General features: G+C 50.2%; 1 protein-coding gene across 2 annotated transcripts in view; it reads right to left on the reverse strand.

The window, feature by feature from the left end:
• LOC144471296 (uncharacterized) overlaps positions 1-24,859 on the reverse strand; it is a 213,452-nt gene that overhangs the window by 64,609 nt on the left and 123,984 nt on the right. The window lies entirely within an intron of this gene.

Consider the following 24,859-nt stretch of genomic DNA (forward strand, 5'->3'; position numbering starts at 1 on the left):
GGTCGAACAGGGAATTTCTCTTAACCCCTTGAAATCCCAAATACGATTAGTCGGATAACACGGAGAATGGAAAACCCAGTGCAAACACAGTATAAGCGGGCGGTAGATAGGTACAAGACCACTTACAAGCACGGCGCAAGCATCGCCGAGAGACACGGAATTCAGTTTTTTCAGCAAATTAACCGTGAAGGTAATTCATTGCAATCCTCCCTCGATAATTTGTCAGTTGGCAATTCAAACGCCTCTCTGCCTTCACCTCCTCAACGTTGCTTTTTATTAGTCTATATTCACTGGAATACAGTTCGTCAAACAAGAACGATTATTTTTCAAATTTCTCTAAAATATATCTGGCGGAACTCGAGGGGAATTTTCTTTCAGAATCCAACTGTAATTAACGCGGAAACGAAGCTCGGACGCTCTCGTTTCAAACGAACCCAGAAAAATCAACACACCATTTTTCTTTCCGGTTTCCCAGCACTTTGAGCCGCGCGACGCTGCCAGGATTTAGCGATCCCCTAATTTGGATCGCTGAAACGCGCCGTCCATAAATTCCTCAGACCCGCGCTTGTTCTAATTACTCGCGCGGCGTTCAACGTGTTAATTAGCCGAGCAATTGAAAACGTTGCGTAAGACGATCCGTTTTATCGCGGCGCGCTCCGGGGAACAAGCGGAACAGACAGCGCGACGCGGATCGCTCGGAACGACGCGACGCGACGCGACGCGCGATATTTCGTTTTTCGCAGCCGGGCAGTTTGTCAGCGAGGCTTTGTTCGCTCCGGGGAAACTCGCTTGCAACCTGTTAACGAACTTTCCTATCGCGTTAAAACGTTATCAGTCGGTGAGCATCGACTCGTCGCGTAATGTCGTAAAGTAACTTTCGGCCCCGTATTGTCGTTGCGACGCTTTTATGGTTAATAGCGTGTCATTTAATTATCATAAACGGCGACGGGGAGCGGGGGGCGGGGACTGCCCAGGTAACTTTTGTTTCGAACGCACCGTCGCGTCGCTCAGCGAATCGTCGGAAACATTAACGACTGTCTCGGTGCAGAGCGAAGTGGCGCGACGGTTTTTACCAGAATAAAGGATTCTGTTCCTTTAATCTTTCCCTGCGCTAAATTACAAAGGCGCCGACTTCGTTACGGCTAAAACATATTTACGCAGCGGCCACCGAGTGGCTAAGAAAGCTGGAAAGTATTTGACAACGCATTTGATACGCTCGACGGGAAAGAAAATACTCTGCCCGGTGTAATTAGGGCGAGCACGCTCGGCGAACGTTAAATCGACCGATGCACGGACCACGCTGGAATTCTACAAACATTCGCCAACTCGTCTTTTTCGATCTTCCATCTCTTCTTTCGACTATGCTTGGCTCGACAGAATTTCATTTCGGTAACCATGCGTTTTAATCCGTCCGTGAACAATAGTTTACATTGTGCAGATTTTCGAACTATTCCATCGAATTCTAGGCATCGACATTGAGATTTCTTTTCTATGCAGTCTCTATTTTTTTTCGAGAGAGAATGAATTTTATTCGTTGCAAATTGAAATCCTTGCTATCGGCCCAAAAGAGAGCACGATCTAGTACAAAATTCAATGAACGAGAGCTTACGAATATTTCTGCAGAATCGTAAAGCAAATCTACGTAAACGTGCAGTTAGTAACGGGTGATGCACGGTTGACGCGGCAGAACGTTGCGCAAAACTGGCAACTGGACACGTCTCGGCAGCGGGCTAACTCTATTTGTTTAAAAAATCCGAACAGTTTGTCGGGTAGGGTGCGCGCGCGAACCATTTTGCGCGCAAAAACTAAATGTCGATCCGCGGCCAAAACGGCACACGGAGCCGGCCCCGGCAAACCAATGGCCATCGGCCGCAATAAAAAAAAAAAAAAAAGAAAAAAGGAAAAACGAGCTGCCGTCGACGCCAGCGATTCTCGGACCGGAGAACCATACGAGCAAAAAAAAGAGGGGAAAAAATAAAAAAAGGAGAGAGCTGCATTGTTACACGGCCCATCGACAAATCCGACTGCGATGCGAGCGTGTGTAACTCTGTTCGCGCTGCTAACTGCATTAGCCCCCTCCCAGGAGTCGAGGGTCCTTTGAGGGTGGCGTGGCAGCCGAATACCAATCAGTTATGTCAATTGGCCCCAACAAAGTAATGAATGGTAATTGCGAGCTGCCATCCGGTCGCACGTCCGACCGTCCGTTCGTCTCGCATCGCGTCGTGGCGTTCCCCAACCCTGTCCGCCCCCTTTGATTCCCTTCCCTCTGGCAACCGACCACCCTGCGTTCTCCCCGAGCATCCACCAGTCGGCAGCCGAGGCTCGCGTCGATTTTAAATCGTCTAATCGGATTCTGCCGCGGACCAAACGGCCCGGTAATCACGGACTCGCGCAAACAGCAGTCTCCCAGACTCCCGACTCACCCTGTCCGATCGAGTCATCGTTGACCGTCGAGGCGGCTACCCTCGGTCTCTTGTCCTCTCCTTCGAAAGTCTAAACGATCATCGAACGTCCAACAGGATCAGCTTATAGACGACTTTGCCGGACCAACTGACGCTTCAACGTTTTCCTTGGACGATGCTTTACGAGGCAGTGTGACCGACCGGCCGGTCCCTCTCTCGCACACGTAATGTATAGAATTTTTTTTAATCAGAACGGCAGCGACTGCAGGCAGACTCGTTATTCTCGCATCGTGCCCGGCAACTTTGTAAAACCGTGCAACGTGCTCCGCGTGCTGGATACCAAGACCACTCGAGGCTGCTTCTTTGTCTACCTGTTATCTGCTAATTACGCAAGGTAATTACGCATCTTGCATGACCAACGGTCGCGTGGCCTGGAAAAATGGGATTCCAGCTGGGTGATTACGCTCGGCGCTCTCATGCGCGCGGCCGCATTTTATTGCGCCACGCCGCGGAGGGAGCTGCAGCTTTGAAAGTAGTCGCAACACTTTCCGATTTTGCCTCTGTAGTAATTAACGTTCTATTTTTGTTTTCTTGCGCGGCAGCCCTTCGAGTTGCACGCGGTGAATCGCTCCGCGTTTGCACTTTCAGATTCACCGCTTCGTTTTTAAACGTACACCCGCGCGCGTGATACTCTTCTCGACACCGGAATGTAATTCCATGCGGAAGCCTATGATCGATAGGCTAAACATCAAATATTGGGCAAAGGGACAAGACTGACCAATCCCGTTTGATCTGTCGATTGATCCGCCGAACCAATGGCGAACAATCGACACGATCGTCGATCGGATCGAAGATAAAACTGTCGCCGCGCGGTAGATTCTATCAGCGACTCGATCCAATCATCGCGCGTACATTTGTCATTCATTCACCGAACTTTCCATGGATTCAAAGGGGTAGCATCTTCCGGTTCATTAAACGCGGTTCTCAATAGGAGAAACAATTTCGCGTGGACAATTATCGCGGCCGAAAATGGTCCCTTTTGTCGGTAGGCGGCCTCATTAAAAGTGCGTTTGACATCGAAACGAATAAAACTCGGCCCGGTATAATCGAGCGTCGGCCGTCGACCGTCGACGTGGTCCGGCGCGCCCCCATCCATTCGTACGGCGTCGATCCCGCTTTCAACGCCGGCCGGCACGATTCCCATTAATCGAATTCGATTCCAATTAATCCCGTCGTCGAAAATTACCGAATCGAATTAAATCGCTGTTTACACGAAGCTTTCTTCCACCGCCGCGACAGTCTCTCTCTGTTTATGATCGAAATCGATTCGAGCCGAGCCCCGAACACTATCGAACCAGGATAATCATCGACAAACCTAGTCGCAGTATCGCCGAGATTGAAATTCGCGGATACAACCCTATGTTTGCGATTTCCGATTCCCGCAAAGCAAGCCGTCTGCATTCTTCGCTCCAACAAGGTGCTACCGTTCGTTTGTTCTCGTCGAGAGGCCGTAAGACTTCGAACAGGCTGCGTACAATGCGCTAGCCGAACACCCGTCGCTGTCACCGAAGCATCCCAGTCTCGATCCGCCCAATGATGCTCCTCTCGCGGCTCTTTCAGCTCCGTCGAGATTCTCCGTGTTAGTTCGCGAATCCTCGGATTTTCTCTCACATCTGGACCAACCTACCAATTCGCGAACTTGCGCCAATCGAATCCAGAATCGACAAATTGGCCCGGCGAATCTACTTGGTCGCTCGTATTCCGGAAATGCTTGCTTTAGTCGGCTTCCACGGTCTTTGCGCAATTATAACGAGCTCGGAACGTAAGCCCGACACTCTTAGGCTGTAGAGTTTAGACATCAGACTTTAGCCGATAGTGGTTTGCTCAAATATTTGGGTCGGTGTGTAGGCGCATGGGGGTTCGCGTTGCGTGACGGAGCGATTTTTCTGTGGTTTTTTTGTCCTAATTGGGATTTTGTAGGATTCCCGGCACTGTGCGGTTCTTTTGGGATTTGTTTTTTTTTTGTTTGTTTCCCAAACTCCTCGCTTCGATTTTTACGAGTCGTAGTTCGTTCGCGTTTGTCGGCAGGCACTGCATCGTTGATATCGAATCGTGGTGGGAACGCGCACAGCACGGTAAGCCATTAATGGTAGCTGCGATAAAGTTTGGCTGACATAAACTAAATTGGAAAAACGTGGAACTACTTTAAATGCAATAAACACTTTGCTCAACAAATCTTTGACACGCTCGCTATTAGGCGGTCTATTGCACCCAGGTTATGTGAGACAGGTTATGTCTACTTTCTTGTTCGTATTAACGCGTCGACGCCGACGTCGATATTCACGATTTTCTCTGCGAGTCGTCGCCCGAAATTTACAAAAATTAAATAATTATGTTAAATTTATAACATCGAATTTCTATGTTTTTACTATTGAATATCTGTGTATAATGTTCAGGTAAAATAACATAAACCTATTTTGTAGTATCTATTTTGATATGAACTCTCACATCATTGAATTCTCTAGATATATACAGTACCTGTTCAAATTCTATAGAATAATAGTCGGGACATGAATCGGAAATGATCTGAGCTGCATCAACGTAAGCGGTTATGCGGTCACCGTGGTTCAGAGTAATTCCGGGCGTGCGGGTTACCGAACGGTTTAAGTCGAAACGACGCAGCACGGAAGTAATACAATTAGCCGGGATAATTGAAACGCTGTCCGACTTTGCGCGATATTTCTAATGTCGCGGCTGGCATATCGATTACGCGTTTGCCAACTGCATGACTCCCCGGGAATGCGAAATCGCGGGAATTGGCTGGCATTAAACGTCGTTATGCGACTGGGAAACGGATCGGTCGCGCGTCGAGTGTCGAGCGTCGAGTGTCGGGCGTCGAGCGTCGGCGCCCCGTCGGCCACCAGCTGATAACTTCGATACCGGTTGGTCGACTACCGAAACCAAGCGAAAATCTGGCTCCTCCTTCCCCGCCTACTGGCTTCTGCCGTTAATCCGCGTCTATTTTTCGGCTAACCAAAGCAAATGTAAACAGATCTTTAATTTTGATGACGAGCAGTTTTGCCGGCGCGGCGTGGCGCGTTGGCGGATAGGAATAACAGCTTCCGAAAATTACGAAACGCAAACGGCTGGCCGCACGATAAACTTCTTTATGGGCATTGTTAATATTTTACCGACGCGACGGCGAAAATATGCAAATATTGGCTGGCCAACACGGGGACGTAGTCTCGATAATATCGTAGGTTATCGGTCTCCGTATAATAACCCGTAATGTTATGCCGGCTTTAATTTCGCGTTTCGGTCCGATTACGCCCATCCGGCCGTTTGATTTGTCGCCGCGTTGAAACGACCGCCGTCCAAAAAGAATTTCATGCTCGATCGAATTTTCATTAGCCGAAAATATTTACCGAGACCGTTGATGTCGTTTGCGAAACATCGAAGAAAGAATATATTCGTTCGATTCGACGCAAACTCGTTTGGATAGATCGACGAATAAATCTGTGCTCTCGTTGCGCTAACGAGGGTCCTCCTTCAAATTACTAGCGATACTACATGCGAGCAAATGTGATCCCAATTGGCGGCGATTCTACGAACGGGATAACGATCGACAAAGATTCCCAACGGTGAAATAATTCGGCGGATACGTTCGAACACAACAGAGTTTCGCGACGGCGGATCATTTCGGTGCTCGTTAAACTCGGCTAGACCGTTAAAGTCCGGCCGAGTATCAATCGGCATTGAGGAATCGTTCGCTCGATATACGACAGATAAAATAGCGCCGATGCTAATAGCGGACCTCACGGCGATGCTAACGCGCGGATGTCAGCTGTGGAAACTCTGTCGACGCGACGCGACGAACTTTGCAGGCGTTAACGGAAAAAAAAAAGAGAGAGACGGCGGGCATGATCGATCGTAATTCCTCGAACATTTCCACTCGATGGAGCCCCTCCGACCGTCCCGTTCCACAGCCGGCGATCTCGAAAAATTCATGAAAAGGCGACGGACCGCCATTTAATCCGCCAGCACCCGTTCCGCCGGCGCGAGCGTTAACAATCCAATCTCTTCGTTCGAAATTTCGAGCGTCGAGCGGCGCCGAACAGAAGAGAGCGGTCCATAAAATCGACGGCGGGAGGCGACAGCTCGCGCGAATACGAGTATCGTTCGCGCGAAACGCTGGATCGCCTCGCTTTAAATCTTGCACGCGTTGAACCCTCGGCGCGAACGGTTTTCCAGGGGATCGTCGTTTCTATTCCGACAGCAGACCCCCGTTCGTCAATGACGGATTCGCGTGCATGCTCCGTGGGAAAAGGCGATTGGAACCGCTTACATCCTCCGAAATAAACATTCGTTTTATTCGATGCAGATTGATAATCGGTGTTTCCGAGAATCGGCGCAGTCTGCACGATAAGAGCTCCTCCTCCCTCCCATTTGCTTCCAAGGTAATTGGACGGAATTGGTGAGAATTCTCGGATGGAACAAAAATCCTAGTTTTCCGAGCCATTACGAACATGCGAGATGATGGGGGCTGAGCAGCTGGCATTAAAATTTACTCGCGCTTAGGAGGCCCAGTTCAGCGAACCGATCGTGCTCGGCGCGACGATTGCGCCAGGCGTAGCTCGACTTTTTCGGTGAGCGGCCTTGAGCGAAGCGTTCGATAGAACAGTGTCGTGTGTTGGTAGACGCGTTTCCGTTGCGTACGCGGTACCTGGTATCCGGCCCCGGCCGAAACCCTCGAAAGAGCGACGAGACCGAGCACTAAGTGCACCCGTTCACCGGCAATCCACCTGCGGGTAACAGGGTTCGTGTAAAGTGCTCGCAAATCAGACCCGATAAAATGGTAATCGCAATCGCAATCGCAATCGCAGCCTTGGCTGGGAGGGCTGCGCGACGACGCGACAATTCCGCGAGAGATCGAGGACCGAGGGCGGCTTGAAAGCAAGTCTCCCCCGCCTGTCGACAATTCCTTCCGACGGGCTGCCAATCAATCCGCGAAGAAAAGTTACCGGTTTTAAGAACACGCCACGCGGTCTGCACGAGTTTCACGGGAAACGCAGAAACGATTTCCGTAGACACCTGCGGCTCTTCCGCCCGCGCGTTTTCTACCACCTCGTCGAAGGCGAAACAGAGGGAAAACGGAAGCGATTATCGACGAGTGCGTGTTCGAGGATTGTTTGTAGCCGCGGCCTGGAATTAGCCGGCTGCGGAATAAAAATCAACGAAGTCGCCCGTGGGCATCTGTTAACAGTTCTATTACAGCGGTTTCTCTTAGGGAAATTAGTTGACGGTCTCGGAGGAACTAATGTTGCCAAGGGACGCATTTATCAAGCGGTATCGGTTTTAGATTCCTCGATGCGGCGTCCAAGTTCTGCCGAGGATAATGGAGAGTCTTGGACGGAGATTAGGGTCGTTGCGATAGAATATGCGAAGCACGCGAACAGCGATTCTCGCTGGCTTTTGTCCTTTGCCTGCCTAATCGCAAAAGAGAATATTCTATTGCGAGTATTCCTGGCGAACAGTCGCCAGCGATAGTTTTGCGGAGAATGATCGAATGCGGAACGTAGACTAGAACGTAGGTTGGAAAGAAAATACCGGGCATGGGATCGATTAGGTTCGGAACCCGGCAGTCTCGAACAGCTGCGGCTAGTAGACAAGCAGGAAAACAGAAATCGATATGTTAATGAAACTATGCTCGAGTAACGAGCAGAGGCGGGCGCAAAGATTATTTTCGAGGGCAACCGAACCGAGCCCTTCGAACACAGGCGCTTGAAACTTATATTTCCGGGAAACTGGGAGGAACTTTCCAGTTCGTACTTAATATGAGGGAGCTCGGTATAACGAAACGGGGGCTCTCTCGTTCCCGTAAAATCCTTCGCTATCATTAGAGACTACGAAGACTCGACTGTTCGATTAGTCTGGGCTGAATTTATAAGAAAATTGCTTCTCGTTTTCGAGCGGAAGTATAAACCAGAGATCCGCTGCAAATTCCATCGGATTCATCTCGAGTCCGTGAACCTATTCACAGCGGAAACAGTCGTTCGACGAAGCGAACGAGAAAATAATCGACGCGTGGAAGCAGACGCGATCGTAGAAAGGTGGAGGGAAATTTCGTAGCGGAGCGTTCTTGTTCTTGGGAACACAGCTGGCGCGCGAGACGAGCAATTGGGCGTCGCGTGGCGTCGCGTCGTCTCCGGCAAAACTGAGCCTCGTTGCGGTTGTCGGACGCGTGTACGCCCGGGCAAACGAGTTCTGCACTGCGGAAAACGTCGCCTCGCTATCGGCGCGGCGTCTCGCGTTCTCCCGGGGGGCGAAGGCGTAGTTGCGAAATTCCGAATGGAGCAGCGGCGTTGATCCGGCCCAGGTATACGGGATCGACTGGAAACTTCCTCGCGGCAACTATTCCGCTGAATCCAATGCGAAATTCGAGCAGCCGGTACACGTAAGGAGAGCGGCAACACACCGCCCGCTGCAACTTGGACAAGTTCTATCGGCAGTTCGGTTGGCAGTCAGCTTAACGCGCGCATCTATATGCGGCGCGCATGCAACGCGTCACCGCTGGAAAGCGAGTTGAGTTGCAGGTTGCAGGTTGCAGGTTGCACGCGCGTGTTCTAGCTCGATCGTCGGGCCGAGCGAAGCCGAGAGACGGGGGGAGATCGGCTACGGCTATGACAATCACCGTCAAATTGCGCGCGACGCGAAACAGGCGTGGCCCCCGCGCCGCCGTTAACTATAACTAATTCCTTGATAATTGGGCACCTGGCGCGGCTCGAATCCTCTCGAATCCGCCCGCGCGCAGACAGCCCAGCCCGTTTCCGCTGCGGAACCCTCGAGCCGTCGCTTCGCTTAACCGCTGATAATCGGTCCTGCATTTCCCATGAACGGTTACCCTTCCTCTCCGCGCTGTCCGTCCTGCATATTTTTGCTCTCAGATCTTCCCTTCCGGGGAACATGCACCGTCTCGCATCTGCCCGATGAAACTAATTTGATGCCGAGCATCGTTTTAAAGTGTCTTCGGTTTCATGGAACGTTGGACGTATTCGATGCATCGAGGAGAGAGTACACGCGCAGTCCTGCGGAAAAATCACACCGAAGAGAATAGCGTCGAGCCGTTCGAGGACCGAGGAATCGAAACAAGACGGGACCCGAGTTACGAACAATTGATTTTAACGATGTAGTCACAGAGTCCCGTAACGGCGATCCAATTTTCCCTCGCCGAACGACCGCATGAAATTTCGCGGTCGAATACGGGATCCCCGCAGGATTCCCCGAGTCGGGCGTTCTTCCGGACCCTATCGCCGTCGGGAGAAACATAAGGATCGATAGTGGCCGGAAATTACAGACATTTCGTCGACTTCGGAATGCGCGGCCGCTGCAACAAGGACACCCCCTCGCGTTTGAATAAATTCGAAAATGAGGACGGAAAGGGGGGCAGCGACAGGGGAACGTTGTACCTATTGTGACCTGGATCGCGGTGCAGATCAGGCGACGGTAACATCTAGGGATCCGATGATCGATCATCGAAATAATTTCGCGATTATTTAAAGCTGTCGCTTGTATAAGCGGAGCGTGACCGAATGCTGCAACGCGTCGCGCCGCCACCCCGATAAGTCACCTTTCTAATCACGTACATTCGTGTCTAATATTTTCCGTTTCTAATATTTCCGTTTCTAATATTTCCGATTCCAGCAATTGCTTTATATAATCGCGCGTCGATTATATTTATCACACGCCAAGCGTTCGATGCACCGTCTTTAAGCATTACTCGCGCAAGTCTGCCGTTTCATCGGACATATTTTCGGCGATATTCGTTTAACTCTTCTCCGCGTCGAGCACCGTGAAAGCAATTTCCAGCGAGGTGAGGAACATTTTCGGCGGAGGCAGCATTTTGACGCGCATCCGGCGACTTGGCCGAAGTAGTTTGGCGCGCGCGGTAATGGTCAGAGAAGTCGGGAGCGGCGGGATCCCGGGTTCTCGTGTTTCTTTCGAGCAAATGGGACTTCTGAGAAGCCGCGAGACGAGGCGGAGCGTCGAAGCATTGTTCGCGTCTAACTAAATTAGCGTGCGAGAGTGGGCGTAATTAGGCGAGGAAAGGTGATAGCGAGTCTCACCGGTGTAGAGCCTCGAGGTGCCGCGATTCGCCGGGAAATTTGCGTGCGAGCCGTGCAACTGTAAACTCTTCTCTCGTCTCTTAAACCTGTAACACGAGCCACGTTCCGCGCGGCGCCCATTTGGCTCGAGCCGTTTGGAAATGGTCGCCTGTTGTCAGACGGAGAGGACCCTGTTTCGCGGCCGGCTCGCTCCGTTCCAATTGAAAGCAATTCGCCTCGATAAGCGTTCCTTCCGATTGCCTCTGATCGGGTTCGGGTTATGCTCGGTGCCGGGACACCGCGGCGCGCGGATCACGCTCCCGGCAATCTTTCTCCCCCGATGAAAATCCGGCCACGCCGATCATTAGACTATACGTATTGCGCCCGGATTCGATCCCGAGTTATCAAATCTTTTATCCGCCTTCGATTATTCCGCGTTTCTCCTGCGCGGACCGTATCCCCGGATAATCTAATGACTGATCGATCTGCAACCAATTGGCCCATCTATTTGCGAAGGGAAGACACCGGGTTCCAACAATTTATCCCACAGCGAGCGCGATCGTAATTGAACGACCGAACGAACTTGCCTTGCCGTCTAGCATCTTATATATTAAAGCTGTCACGATTTTTTTTAGATAAATTCGTCGCGCTTGTAACGCTGCCGATGTGGCAGCGTCAAAAGCTGCGCTCGGAGCTCGACAGATCCATCGTTAAGACTCGCGTTTCGCGGTTAAGATTCGAATCCTCGTTAGAACAAAAATTCCAAGCTACATTTTTCGAGGCACTCGGGATCGGAAAATCGAATGATGCCGATGAGAAAACGAGACCGGAGCCGGTCCAACCCAGGGTTAGTCGGGGGTTCGAGAAACCGCTCGTCGGTGCAGGGAACAATCGAGTGGCAGGATCGATGGGACGAGTACCCGGCAGCAGCCGCGTTGAATTTCCGTAATTGATGTTCGGGAAGTGTACGTCGAGTCGGAGGTGCGTTTGACAATTCCACGAGGCGTTCTCGATCCGCCATTGGCCCGCAACAGAGAAAGGGTGAGCGAGATAGGGGGTGTAGGAGCACCCTCGAGCAGCCTCGATATTCCTCTTAAACTGTACTCCCGGCGGCGGGCAATTTACCCGCGATATACAATAATATCCCAATGAGAACGGTAAATAATTTGAGAACGCGACGGAAACAAATCGGAATTATGAGCGCGGCAACGGGGTCCGCGCCCTGGGAAAATATAAACGCTGTATTCGCGGGTTTTGCGCGGCTGGGAATTTAATAGGGAGCCGGAAACGCATTATTCGAACCTCGGGGCCCTCGAGGTTATATTGTGTTAGGGCTGACTGCGCGATTTCGGCCGTTGAATTATAGGCCGGTTTCCCGCGGAGATCGATGCGAGATTACCGGTGTATTACCGTTCACCGTAGACCCGCCGCGCTCCGCGAGAATTCGTTCGCCGCGCTGAAGCTGAAACGCCGGATAATCCGCTGTCACTTTCACGCGTTCGCGCACCTTTTCACGTCGTCGGCCCTTTATTCCACGCTTTCGACACCACTTACGCCTTACGCCTGCCATACATGTTTCTTCCGTCGCTTTCCATCGCGATCCTGCTGTCCCCTATCTTCTAATCTACATTCGTTTGGCTTTCCCACGAGTTCTTGTGTATTCAACCTCTCCGCGAGCCAAGATGTTCATTGTCAAAGATAACGTAGTCAATCGGTGTCATCAAATGACTCGTATTATATTTTTCCTTTTCAAATCGTTGAGATTGCAACTATTTCTTAACGGGGGATGAACGAATGAGACAATAAACCAACGGACAGGCTAATACAGCGAACGTATTCACTTCACTGGCTAAAAATATTGTTAATAGAAGGATAGAATTGGATCCTGCGGGATCGACTCGATTTGTAGAGTTAACTCTGAAAAATGTTGCAGAATAAATTGAGGGACGCGCGGAGAACAACGGATTAATTTAGCGGAAGAACTTTGACGCCGCAGGGAGTCAACGGAATACCCGGAATATTGCGGTTTAACGGGTTTTTCGATATTTGTATTTTTCACTCGGTCGAGGCGGTCTGTGTACTGGAAAATTGAATAAAAATATCAATTCCGTCGGAAGCCGTTCGCCTCTGCCATTAGGAAGCGAGCGGAAGCACGCCAACGTTCTTATCGCGGCCCTGCTCGGTCGTCGTCGTCGTCGTCGTCGTCGTCGTCGTCGTCGTCCCCACCTCTCTCTCTAATTCGATAGAGTTCAATTTTTCCCCGATGGACCTTTGACCTGAATTTCGACGATAAATTCGTTCTCGAAGCCAGCGGCCGTAACGAGACGGAGGGTTTCATTTGTTCCGAAGCTTTCGTTCCCGAAAGAAGAAGACTTACCTACATAGGTGGCGAACAGAGGGGAAAAAGAAAAAGCCGGTGATCAGGATTGATCCGTTCCAAGTAATTGGGATAAACCACGTCTCGGGAGATATACGTCTCCGTGGGGGTTTTCCATACCTCGTTTGTTTTCTACGGTGTTTCCAACTTTTCTTGAAATCCACGACTGCTAACGTGTTATTATTACGCCGAGAGAGCGAGAGAGAGAGAGAGATACGCTTGAAATGTGTATACGAAGCCCTTGGACGAGGGTGCAGTTAAAACAGCAAAAATCTAGATAACAGAATCTCCGGCGAAACCTCCAGGGTCCGTTCTAGTGTCTGGAACGCAATCTTCCTTTCGACTTTTGTCCTCCCGAGAAACTTTCGGATACGCGAAACTCGCAATTGAGAAATCACGATCTCCGAGGCAAACTGCACACTTATCTAACGGGTCCTTGATTAGCGGAAAAGTCCGGCACTGGAGCAAGCCGTTGCCGCCTCGCCCATTTTATATTCTCGCTAGTCTTGAAAGCCGATCGCGAGAGCTGATAAACGGAACGTAATTGATAAACGGATGCAAAATAAAGTTGGGTGCATCCGGTACGTTTTAATCGAAACCTCTGGAGCACGGGAGTATGGGAATTAGGACTGAAACGTTGTCGGGATGGAAGGATTTTCGCGAGACTCGACGACGTAGGCAATTAAATGAAATCGTCGTTGGATCTTACGATCGGCGAAGCTATGAGAATGAGGAAGCTGTTGCATTTGGTTTTCCGTGGAATTGTCAGGGTGAGATTCGCTCTTTGAGCCGAGGGGGATCGATCCATTTGCGCGGGAGTCGACGGGGAGACGATATATGTATACGTAGTAGTTGGTCGGTGCGACGGCCGTCGATGTTAAAGATTCAATTACTGGAATTCAATTACGCAACTGATATTTCAAATGGTCGATCGAGCAGAAGACAAAGTCGATCACGCGTTTCAATCGACTTCCCGTTCCGAATTAAAGTCAGTGTCTACTTCTAAAAGGATCCGACTCGGTGAAATTACTTCCCCTGCTCGGGTCGACGTTCGATTCTGTATTATTCCAAATCGGTCGTCTCCGGAGTCACGGTGCTACTACGGGAATCTTATTATTATCCATTTGTATTCTGACAATCCTTCTCTCGCGTAACCGGCTGACATAATTTTTTAACGCTCTCGTCGAATAAAAATACGAAAACGGGGAGATCTTGGATCCGATCTCTCTCGACACTAATTTGAATTTATTAGCGCGATATAACTCTCGGCTGAGCCTAATCCGATTGGACCCGTCCCTTGATTCTGCATTAATAAAGAGGAGAAATATTATTCTTGGCAAGATTCGACGAATAAACCGTTCGTGCCATGTACATTTATCCATTTTAACGGCTGTGTTATTATAAAATATTCTGCAGTGTTTGTCGCAGCAAATATTGATTTCCCTGTCAATGTTACGCGATACGGGAAAACTGTGTCGAAAATTGTTGCGTAAAAATGTTAAAATCGAGTGCGCTCACCGTTTCGACGGGGCGTGATAGAAGCGCTGTTTATTTCAACCGAATTAAATACTCGAAACGTTTTACCGTCGCGTTTCGCGCGACAGTCAGAAATTTGATAAACCGTTGTTCACGTTTCGTGCTTCGATCTGCTTTCTCCTACCATTATCTTCTTGCATGTGCCGTGTGGGCCCTGGTCCGTACAGGGCATACTCTTTAACATTAGTTGTCTATGACCTAAGAAGTGGCAACGTGTTCCTCTTTGGGGTTTTTGTTCGGAGCGTGACACGCACGCGAGGAATTTCTTTATCATCGCACGCGTCCAGCGGACGATTAGAAAAAGAGAGAGAGGGAGAGAGAGAGTGAAGGAGAGAGACGTCATCCCGTGTGACAGCCGCAGTTTTCATAATGAACGGCGAACAATCGTAATTTTGCATAAACGGGACACGACGGAGCGGAATTTATTAGATGTGACGGTGCAGTTAAGATGGCGCGGCCGAGAAGGAGACCGACGCGAAGGGGGAGGCCCTGGAGAAAAGGAGCTCCGCTGAAAAGAGAAATTTTACGTTCGTCTGACGGGGCGGCAATGAATAATGCAACGGGCGAAACGTAAATTCATGAAATTCAGATGTGTTTATGTAGCGAAATTACGTATTAAATTTCACTTATTCCGTTATTAATATTCCGCGGCTACCATCACGGGCGGCCACCCACCACCGGGCACGAAGGATCTCGCATGATTTGAATAATTTTAGAACGACCCCATCGCCGCCCCCCATCGATCATGCATAATTTACGTTCGCTTTCCCGATCGAATCGAAATATCGCGGCCGGCCGTTGCATAAGCAGTTACGCGATTAAGAAATGTACTCCGCGCGACGAGCAAATTGGTCGATTTTTCAACCGCGGATAATTCGACGCGCTGCATTTCACTTTAGCATTCGCCGCGGTCGATGAAAGACGCTCTTCGCGGAAAAAGGAATTCCGCGCCGCTCGTCAATGCCGCGATTAACGCGTAGCAGTTAACGCGATCGTTCACCTGTCACGAAGGTGTTTCGTTCGGAGTTGGCACGTACCGTTCGACTTTCATCTCCTATACCACGCGATAGCGAACCTCGAGCAGGCAGAGAGAGACCGGCCGCTTAAAAAGAGATTCGAGTCTGAATATTCGCGATCGATGATTCTCGATAGAGTGCTCGCGCGGACAACTGAAATGGCACCGAGAGGCTCGCCGCCTCGCTCACTCTCGTTTTCTCGGCCGATTTAACAGAAACGAGGGAGACGACCGTGGAAAAGTGGAACGAGAGAACGATGGAATACGCCGCGCCGGCAATTAAATCGCGGCCAGGGCAGAGTCTGCGCGACGACAGCCGATCGTCGTTAACGAGGCGCAAACACGTCGCGCAAACAGCTAACCCACCCCCGGTCACGACATCGCGACACCGCTTCGACGCGCGGCCGACGCGGAAAACAACGATTGACGCTCACTTTTCAGCTAATTCGAACGAACCAGCCGTCCCGCGGGGGACGACAACTTTCCGGATAAATCAAATACATATGTAGCAGGCCCGCGCGATCGACGCGACGCGACGGGGCGCGCGCGGCGAGGCCGTGGTTAGGCGACGCGAGGCGAACGGTGGTGGAATCCCCTCGTCGAGGCTTCCGCGCGAACTGTCTACACCTCGGGCCCCTGGAAATGCGATAATGTCGCGCGTAATTAATTCGATCGGAGCCCGCGCTCCACATATTATATATTCCGGCGATCCGTGAATCGATTTGCCGCGACTCGGTTCGCTGCTCCTGTCGAATATGGATTACGAATTTCGAGGAGACCGCTCGGTTATGCCGCTTATTATACCGACGGCATTGTCGATTCTGCTGGACGTTTGCCGTTTTGCCTGCAGTCGTCGTTTATTTTAATGCGTTCATTCGAACGAAACATTCGAGCACAATATTTTCTACCAATAGATATTATAATAGAGATGTGAAAGTTTAGTTTATGGGTTAACCATAGCACTGTAATAACGAGTCAGACTCGTGATACAAATTTTATGAAGGATCCAGTGAATATGAATATTGTTAATCTTTTTAAATCGAAATCAAATTGATTTCTTCTGTTATCAAAGTCTAGAAATAAACGTTACATAAAAACCATAAAAGAAACAAGAATCATCTGATACTATTAAACAACATATTAACGACAAATAAGTGCTAATAAAAAATAAGATCAAGGGGTTAATCACGATCGATTACCGAGTCTCACCGTGCTTCAAATATCATAGTTTGTGCCGAATACAGTGGGCTCGCATACGGCATAGATTCTTTTTCCCGACGTTCTTACAATTCACCGTTCATAATAATAATTTCGTCGAGAAAACTAGGAGTTAACTTGAATTTACTCAAGGACGAGATTCAGGGCGAGGGGGAGTGGTTCGGTTTGCCGCGTAATCCGCGCATAAAAGTCGCCGAGACGTTTGAAAAGGCGAGAGCCGAGGAGAAAAAAAGTAGACACGGGGAAATATTATTTGTGTCGGATAAAAGCGAGGGTGTGCGGGGGCACGGGGCGGTTTGCTCCCGTATTTTCTCTGCTCGCACGACAATTCCTCTTTCCGCGAGAGGTGGTCGGGGGCGCCTTAGCACGACGAGGGGCGAGAAAAAGGGGACGCGGATGGCGCAAGGTGGCATCCAGCGAACGATACAGCCGAGAGACACCCGCGAGTCTTTCACCCGGCGCGCATCGTCATTTGCGATATTACTGTTCACAAACTGTCCGGCAACGTGGTCCTTTGAGATGTCATTGTTTCGAAGCAGTTCTATGCAGAATCGCGTGAACAAAAGGGGTCGTGTTCGTCGCGCGTCGTTCGCGATAACGTCGGTAGCCAACGATGCAGATGCAGTCGCCGTTGCAGCTGCAGCATGCAGCATGCAGCTGATCGATGTTAGCCTGCCTATTCGTTTTTATTGCGATTCGTTCGAACGGATAGATTGCTTTTAGGATCAACGTAGAAACGACTGGGACAAATTTTTGCTTGTCAATTGTCTCGAATTGCGACCGAAGAATCGATTGGAAATGACTATGATCAGTTTCAGCATTTCCCGTTGAAATGATTAAGTTACTCTAATTTTATGGGAAGTTTTGTACCCGATATCCCACAGTCGATCCGGCTATGGATTTTACTTTAAAAAGGAGGTAGTCACGCGCGTCGTTGTCAAGGAATATTTACGGCATTGTTAATGCCTTTTTTCCCCGGAGTGTATTATAATAGCCACGAAACAGACGGTTAGCAACGGTGCTCGCTCACAAAATCTCCCCAATCGTTGTGTGCTCAGTCCCTGCCTGAAATTTATGTCACCTAGCCATTCACCTCTAAGTAGTATAAACGGTTTATGTCTGGCGGCGATATCGAAGAAGTATTGGGTGTAGGAGAGAATAATGTGGCGTGTTCGTTGTGTGATCGGCGTAGATCGTAAAACAGAAACGGCTGTCCAACAATCTAACCGAAGATAAAACCCGAAACGGAATGAATATTTTCCCGTACGTTCAACAAATTCTTCTCTAAATACGGTCCGCGTCGAGCCGGTCGATAAAAATTCGAAAACAACGGCGGGCTCTGGATCGTCGTTCAAAATGGCGGCGCTCGGTCGAAAGGTATAAATGAATTCACCGCTAAATGGACAAGATATTCGTGCACCGTTTGCAAGCCGAACCGGGGAAAGAGTAAAACTGATAGCCGCGGGCCGAATGACGTCAAACACTAACCTATAATTACGCGGGACACAGAGCGAGACAGAGAGGTGCAGCGTGTACATGTGTGTTTGTGTACGCGCGCGGGAGAGGAAAGGGCGCGAATGAGAGGGCGACTGCAAAAATTCGATTTCCGCGAGAGCCAAAATAAATATTGCACTCAAAACCGATGGGACGTGAAATTCTATTCGCAAGTTTTGTATACTGGCGCGGATCAAATGGAATTCTAGAATATGCCGACGGTGTTCCCCAGGTTCGAACAGCGAAAGAGTTTTCTGGGAAACGCGTCGCTTTTCCCGCGGACACTGTCCGGCCACCTTTCAGACAAATTGCCCTCGAATCACGCCGACGATATTCCCGTTGAAACGGCTCTCCCGACCCGTTTCTCGTCGAGGCGTGTTTCCCGCGTGTTTTCTCGCGACTGTCTTCGGCGCGAACTGTCGCCAGAATTCTCGGACTAGTCGTCTAGGTTGTTTCGGAGATTTTCGAAATTGTGGTAGCCGCCGTTCCGTAAATATGCACGAGACACGGTTACAGATCGCTGAGCCGTGTACGTCTGTCTGTTAGAACTTGGAAACGGGCTTTCCATCGAAACGGAACAATTCGGCGAAGTAACATTTCGGTCAGCCGGTTGCGGAGCTCTCCGTGGAGCGGTCGCGTCGATTGAGCGATCTTTCACGGGTGTCGGCAGTCGGCACACGGGCGAGATAAAAGAAGGTTCGCGGCCGCTTTATTTGAAAAAATGGCGGACATAAGCAGACATAACGGGGGCGGCCGCGTGAAAAATGTCTATCGCGGATATTTAATAGGCAAAACCGTGGGCCCGGGTTGCGTAGCGCCGGGAAGATCGGAAGATTAAAACGAAGATTAAACGTTCCGTCGGAGTGCTCCCGGAATATAGTGTTAGAGCGCGTCTAACCTCTCCTCCGGCCGTTCTCTTATTATTATCTATCGTAGAATCGCAATATTTTATAATGGCCGATAAGGCCGGGTAATTCGCTTTAATACTCGGCCCGCCGCGAACGCCTCGGACGCCGCTAAAAAGATCCTTGTAAAGATACATCCGAATACGCGGCGGCGCCGGCACGCCGGGAATTCTTGGTGCCGGTTTTATCGGAATGAAGTTATTACGCAAACACGAGGACAAAATTGCGTGGATAATTTAGTGGCCCGGTTAATTACGCGCGGTCCACCGTCGACGGGAAACGCCTTGATAATCTCGCGCTTTAACGACGTGCTCGTTTAAAAAATATTTTGCCGCCTGTCGACTAATCCGGGCTGAAAATAAAACAAATTAAAATCGAAGCCACCGCCGGTATACCGGCCCATGATTTTTTCAGTCGGTTACATTTTTTTCACGCAATCTTGTATAATTCCAAAAGTTATCGTCACGATCTAATGCGAGAAGATCGCTTCGTCGCGAGCAAATATTTAGCTACTTCGAACGTCCAGTAATTTCGGTTTCGAGCATGGAAAATCGGTCTCGAACGGATACCTAAAAATCGGCGAAGGCAATCGCCATTGAAAAAATCATTTTCGTATCTGAGCGCGGGAATAGCCGGCACCGCAGGGAAATCAGAAATTCAAATCGGAGATGAACGGAACGAATTCTACGATAGTCGACAGACCCTCGGGTCCGCGGCGAGGAGGCGGCCCCATTCGTAATTGAATTCGCGTTTTGCATCGCGCGTCTCTTTCCGTGGTGGTCCCGGGGTACTCTCTCGCGGAAGCGTCTCGCTTTGTTAATCGGCCGCGTTTATTTCGGAGCCGGTTTAATCGCGAACTCGACCGGAGTCGGCGCTCCGTTTATATCGGGTTGGAAGGGTTTCTGATGCATGGCGAAACGCGGAATGAAAGTCACGCTAATGGAATAGTTGGGCCGAAATGGAGCGGCCGGGTCGCCGTCAAAACTGGGACAAATCAGCAGCGAAACGGTGCGGCGAGAACGGCGACAACTCTGGAGTTCGACGTTGGATTCGCTCGCGCGCGGGTTACGGCTGGCTTTTTAAGATAACCGTGAAAAATATCAGAAAGTCCATTTTCGAAACAGTTTCTAGACGAAGCACCTCGTAGAAATGGGATCTCTCGCGATAGACCGAAGAAGTGTCGAGAGTGCTTCGAAAAGTTCGCCGAGTATTCTCGGGTCCACGTACGTCCGTCGTAGTCGGAGACATCCCGTGACTTCGCAGCCGGGCGCGAAAATATCCGGTTGAAAAACACGGTGGCGGCAGACGTCGCTCGACTAGCCGGGGCTAATCCAATCAGAAACTAATTTTACGGCCGGCGAGCCGGTTATCATTGACCGTGCTGCTCGGCTCCAGACGTAAACGGCTCTCTCTCTCTCTCTCTCGCTCTCTCTCTCCTCTCTTTCTCTCTATCTTGTTCGCGCAGCGGCGCGGCTCGTCGCGAGCTGAACGAGAGTCCGCGAGGCGACGCGACGCGACGGCACGGCCGGAACACCGCGCTAAGAGCAGGCAAATGAGATTTGACGGATGTCCCGGCCTCCGAGAGCCACTCCGTCGCATTAGTACCGGCACCCTGGCTCCTCGAGGGGCGGGGGCGTCGTAATTAGTCGGCAGGAACTTTGACGTCTCGAGACGGATCGCGTGATTGCCGGCAACCTCTCCTCTTCGCTCGGTTTCCGGCCGGAGATACGGATAGCTAGGCCGAAAACTGGCTCGGATGGGCCCAGACCGTGTATCATTGTCTTTTTTTTTTAGAATTTTTCAACCATCCGGGAAATACGAATCGTAACGAAGACTTGTTGCCGAAGGTGTTCAACGATGCGGTTCACCCCGTAGGCGGTTAATGAATTCATTTTTAATTGAGCATGGTGAAACTCGATCGATTTTTAACGATTTAACCATCCTATGAATATGTATGTCTCAATGTTCCATGACACGCGCGGTTGTCTGTCATTCGATTCCGATAAAATATTTCGCATCGTAAAACCGTGTTTATAATTAATCCCGAATTTTTAAACGATTCAACTCGACGGGATTCTCGACACACGTGCGATAATTCCGGATTCTTCGTTTATTCGGATAATTAATGAAAAGACACGTCAGACCCATAATTCGGCAATTTAATAAAACGATAAAAATCCGACGGTATTTTAAACCTGTAAACCAAGTAAAAGTTCAATCCAATTCTACGAGCTACAGAATCTTTTCCATTCTCGCATTCTTCTTGCGTGAAACTCTTTCGTCGTGTAACTCGTCGTTGCATACGACGAGTATATGTATATTAGTCGCGGAGAAATGGCAATTTCTTCTCTGTCGCAACGAGTGCGTTGCTCGCATCGACGGGAGAATAATTTCGAAGGATAGCGTACACAGCGATCGGCGTGCTAAAAATCATTCGACCGTGCCGTCGGTCCGGCAGCTCGTCGTAGCAAATTATTTCCTCGGAGCGAATAATGAAAATCGGCTCATTAAAAGTATCGACCAAGTCTGCCGCGAACTAAACAGAAATACAATAGCAGTAGAACGTTCCCGGTGCATTGTTATTGGCGATGTGTCCGAGGAAATGCGAGGAGTCGTTCTTGGCGGTGCAGCCCTCGACGTGCATTGTTTCCCGAATCTTATTATATTACGGGTACGGTATCGGAAATTTGATGCTCCATAATTTGTCGCGCTGAATTATGCATGTGAGCGCGGGGTCGGGCAATTTCAATATTTGCCGTAGATCGATACAAACCGCTCACCTCCGCGAGTCTCGCGACGTTTGAACAGCGAGCGAAAGAACCATTTGCATAACCGCCGTGGCGCGCGCGCGGGTGGTGGTGGGGGGTGACGCCGCGCTCTGAAACTCAAATTTGTATAGAGATTTTCAGTCGAGTAATTTCCCGGAGACCGGGTCCGAGCCGAGCCGAGCATACAACGGATAGCAACGTATCCTTGAAATAACAGCCAGCGAAAGCCGCGCACGGGAACAATTTGAATTTGTTTCCGCGCGGCGCGTCGCGTCGCTCGTCGAGGCGACGCGTTCGGCCGGGAATAAATCTGACGGAACCGCGAAATTAATTTCCCGTGAATCGGCCGAGTTATCGGACATAAATAATTCGCGGACGGTGAATATTCATGCGGCTCCGAGCCCGCGACCGCCCGGCTTCGGCTTTCCCAGAAAAAGAATCGTCTCGTCGACGTTCGCCGTTGGAAAAACTTTGATGTTTTGTTCCCCGAAACTTTTCGTCATACTTCAGGAGAACGTTCTTCGGGATCGGCACGCTCCCGCCATGCTCGAACTTCCTACTTAACTAACATAAATTCTTCCTTTTCTGGAAAGTCTCGCATTTTCTTTTTTTTTCGTTGGGTCGTGTTTCGACGATGTTCTCGGTTAACGTTCTTAGAAGTTCCGGTTATATTCTTTAGACCGGTCTCCGATCGCTCGAATTTGTGTAAAGAGAAACGATGCTCCAGTTTCGTGAAAATAAATCGTACGAAATTATTTCCTCTATCGGATGCACGCTTATTTTGCTAAAATCCAGAAAAGTCGACAAAATCTGAAAACGAGGGTCAAGCATTATTTACTTAGCCTGTTCGCAAAAATATTTAACAGGGCGAAAAGATTGCTAAAACGATTCTCTTTGTTTCTGGGAAACATCGTTTCCACGAGACCAGGACTTTTCCGAGGCCGAGCGTCCCCGGCAGGCCAGCGAATATTATTTTTTCAGTAGCCCGTAGCGAACTCGGTTTCCCTGAAGGAGAAACGGTGAATCCGAAAGTAACTCGCGGCGCGGCTCGCATCCGGAAGAACCCTCCGTATCGTTGCCAGTGCCGGGTAGAAACGAAAATTGAAACGTTGTGCAGTGTGACGCGCGTCGGCGTCGGGCGTCGGGCGCGCCGGTTTCTGGCCAACAGCTCTGTCTATTACAGAATTTGCCGCACGACCGGTACAATTTCTACCGGTCATCGCATGAATATGCAAAACGCGCGAGCAAACAGCTCGATGCGAATCCGCCGCGGGGGGAATTACAATCCGCCGAGCGCGCCGCTCCGGTCGCGTTTCAGAGCGGTGTGTACCCGCGGCGCGGACAACCGCCTCGCGCGTCCCTGGAAAACGCGTCGCGCCGATACAGGCGGCCGCGCGCGCGGTCCTCATTTTTGTCGTGGACAAATTCCCGCGATTAGGATCCTCGTTCTCCACCCTCGCCGATATATTTTTAAATGCCAGTCACAGGTCACAGCGACGAATTGAGTTATTCCCGGCTGAAAAATGTGTCCGTTCTCCGCGTTTTTTGCTTTCCCGGCTTTTTCGTTTCGCGCTCTCCGCGGACAGGCAAGGTTCTAGTATACCCGGAATTTTATATTTCCACGGCGGACAGAGTCGCGAAACGTTACATTTTTTCGCGGATTATTTTATCGGCTTCTCGCGGATTTTGCCGTGCCCGTGGATTTCCACTTCGGATTTCATTTGATTTTGTGAAAATTATTTTGTTCGGAAGGACGTTTCTCGCGAAAGCGTATCATTTCCTGCGTTCGCTCCGCGCATTCGGGTAGTTGGTAGTCGAAACGAGGTAAAATCCAATAAAACTGATTTATTGGTATTTATTCCGACGCTTATATTCTTTCGATCGTATCTACGTTACAATGGCCGCGACGAATGCGCGGCATTTTCATAGTCTTGTGATTGATTGATTCTTTGTCGTACGTTACGTATGCGGAGGGGACGAGCGTTGCGAATCAATTGCGACAGTAATCGTCTACGTATATGAAGCCATTGGTCGCTCGATAACAACCCCGAGTCATCGGCTCGCTTTCCTAGGTACTTGCGAGAGAACAAATGTCTAAGGGAATCGTTGTCTCTCTTTCCTAGAAGTTCTGTCTTCACTCTTCAACGGAATAATAATTTCGTTGCACTGGCAAGTAAGAAAACGATGTTATCATTGCTTGGTTACATTTGCATTGAACCGTACTTTTAAAAATCCGACGGAAGATCGTTCCGATCCAGCGGCTCCGTCGTCGAGCTTCGCATAATTTCCCCAAGAAAATAACCGGGACCCCAGAGGTCACTCGCTCGAGCTCCTTCGCATAGAAGGTGTCGCAGAAATCCTGATCGCGGCGCTGCGTCGCGTTGGCGTCGCCAGGGGCAGATAACGAAATTATCGAAGAAAGTTTAAGGAGCCAACAATCGAGTCCCTTTGAAAACACAAACGCTCGGGCCCCCGGGTTCCGAAACTACTGAAAGCGTTGATTCGACTGCGGGGCGAAGCGGGGAAGGGCGAATCAGGGCGGAGAAGAGTCGGGTTTACTAAATATCCGCGTGCTATTTCGCCGTTGGTGCTGCCCGATCTCGTATTCCTCGGGCTGGCCGTATTCACGAGCAACCCCTATCGGCGGAGTTTTCTGAAAATCGGGCTCTCTCTTGAGAGAGAACTTTCTTAATTATCGGCGGGATGCTCTATAAAGCGGGGCAAGTTTCGGCGAGACGAGGAGTCGGCGATGGGTCGGCCGGACAATCGACTCTCTGGCCGGTGACCGTGCGGGTTACGACCCACCGCCGACTCCGCCGACTCCGCCGCCGAGGCAAGCTAGTAGGGGGGCAGCGCCGCGAAATTAAAGAGGGGCCGAGAAAGCCGCGTTGGAAAAAGGAACCGGAGCGAACCTGCGGGGATTGCGCGGTGGTTAAGGGGGTTAAGGGGGTTACGGGCGGAGGGATGAAATCTCGCGGCAGTCAGCATCCGTGAGGAATAGATCGCGATGGTAGGGGTACATTATAATGAAATCGGTTTTCG

The sequence above is a fragment of the Augochlora pura genome, chromosome 6 (assembly GCF_028453695.1).
Source record: "Augochlora pura isolate Apur16 chromosome 6, APUR_v2.2.1, whole genome shotgun sequence".
In the NCBI taxonomy this organism is placed as follows: domain Eukaryota; kingdom Metazoa; phylum Arthropoda; class Insecta; order Hymenoptera; family Halictidae; genus Augochlora; species Augochlora pura.